Source organism: Protomyctophum bolini, assembly GCF_963924005.1.
Source record: "Protomyctophum bolini genome assembly, chromosome: 16".
NCBI classification, from domain to species: Eukaryota; Metazoa; Chordata; class Actinopteri; order Myctophiformes; family Myctophidae; genus Protomyctophum; species Protomyctophum bolini.
The window spans coordinates 29,540,297-29,542,723 of record NC_137877.1 but is presented as its reverse complement, the minus strand read 5'-3'; positions in this window follow the sequence as shown (position 1 = coordinate 29,542,723).

The following is a 2,427-nucleotide window of genomic DNA, read 5'->3' as shown; positions in this document are numbered from 1 at the left end:
CGTTTCCATAGCTTACAGTGGAAAAAGACCTGCTGCTGACTGAGGCACAAGAGCAATGTTTATTAAATAAAAACTTTACATCACATGGTTACACTCACCTCTAGAGGACACTATTGTTCACCACCTATAGATAGCCCCCTATCCTATTTACCTTTTCTTGGCATAAGTTGCAATAACCTATTACGCTAAAACCTATAACCCCAACAATGATCACTCCAGTCTCCAAATCAACTCTCTGTAGGCCTACATGAAAAATGACTCGTAAAACTAAATAAATAAATAGACCTAATAAAGTGGCATTGATCAAACAGACCACTGCATCACGAGTCAAAACCTAAATACATTTTGTGTCATAATCATGGGCATTGGGCCTGCACCTGAACTTGCGTTACAGCTTAACCAGATAGATCTACTACTACCAAACTCTCCTTTAATATCACATTAAATTCGTTTTCTTGCATATGTAGTGCTTGTAGACATTAACACATAAGTCAATTAGACCTGAAAAGATGCACAAACCGTATAGGCTGACCATGTGTATAATACCCTCAATATACATATACTGTTGTCCATTTGCCAATTATAATTTAGAATGAAAACACAATTAGCAGTTTAATTGCCCATTTTAGTGAAGAATAATTAACTTCCTCATTTATATGCACGATTAATTGACAATCATTTGAAAGTGAGTAGGTAGGTGTTTCCTGAGTTGACACGCATTCTAATATCGTGGAGTAGGTGCCATTGCAAATCATTGTGTAGGCTTTGTGTGTGCGCGCACACAGGCGCGTGTAGGCCTACACTATACACTTCTTCTTGATGAAAGTGTTGACACTGACAGGATAGAAAGTTCTGTTCACACACATTTTCACCATCCAGTCCAGTTCCCATTTCAAAGAGAGAGAGAGAGAGAGAGAGAGAGAGAGAGAGAGAGAGAGAGAGAGAGAGCGCGCTCGCAGAAAATAGTATTTATACATTTTTGAATATATTAGAGAAAACATGATCATGATGCATATCCTTCCCTTTATTAGGCGGCGCCTTACTGGAGTGGAGACTATCCTACGCCAGTCGATGTTCATAAATCCATAGGCAACCCGCAACCAGGATGTGACATTGGATCGCTTTCGCGAAGGGTAGCCTGTGTTTGACGTAAAGCGACTAGCCAAGCAAGGCAAGCATGAAGCATGTCTCATCTCTATTTCCTATTGGCTGAAGGTGATGTCGATCATGTGCCAAAGTTAACCAGTCCATACTTCCTGGTTTCGCCTGGTTGTTGTTAGCAACGAGATGCCTGCCGGATGTCAAATGTCCAACTCTGGGAGTTTTCATTATTCAGCACTCAGCAGTCCCGATCTGTGTTTGACGACGAGCTTCATAGCTTTCAGAGGCGACACGGTAAGTTTCTTCCATCACATAAAATGGGCTTTACGTAGATTGTCACTGTCACACAGAATTGTGTGTGTGTGTGTGTGTGTGTGTGTGTGTGTGTGTGTGTGTGTGTGTGTGTGTGTGTGTGTGTGTGTGTGTGTGTGTGTGTGTGTGTGTGTGTGTGTGAGAGAAAGAGTGGAGTGAGAGAGAGAGAGAGAGAGACTAGAGAGAGAGAGAGAGAGAGAGAGAGAGTGTGTGTGTGTGTGTGTGAGAGAGAGAGAGAGAGAGAGAGAGAGAGAGAGACACCATGCAGGGCTGCATCACAGTATTTCTTCATTCAAGAGAATACTTCTATTCTTCCTTGTCGACTGCTATATAGCCCTGATTCTGAAACACGACTGTCATGTGAACCATATGGCTAAAGCCCACCAAAGGGTCGGGTTGGGACAAAATGTTTTTTAAGGTAAACCACACCAATACAACTAATTGAGTTGCAATGAGTTGCATTGGTGTGGTCTACCTTAAAAACAGTTTTGTCCCAACCCGACCCATTGGTGTGGTTTGGGCTTAAGGTTAACTGGATCTGGATGCATATATCTTCCATTGCTATTGAGAATTGAGGCAGTAGAATAGATAGAGCATAGATTGATTCATATTGATTGATTAATTAATTTGTTAATTCATTCATTAATTGATTGATTTGTTTCCCCCAATCATAAGTTCCAGTTATTCTCTGTGTAAGTAATAACTAGTAGTAGGTGGTTTGCAAATTCTGAGTCAGACTGACAAACCTCATTTCATTTCAAAGCGCTGCAGGGTGTCAAACTTTCTGAGAATTAAACGGCCTCACCCGGGAGGCATTCCGTTGCCCCATGTCGTCTTCCCATTTCTAGATTCCCACTTTACAAGCTTAAATGTCCACTTAATATGCTTTAATGCTTGCTCTTTAGAGCCAGGGAGCACTTCATCACTTTAATACACCTTTATATAACACACTGTTAACTAGCAATACCTTCTGGAGCAGCTTGTCTTGCAGCTGGAAGGCGCCTCCATGGGATG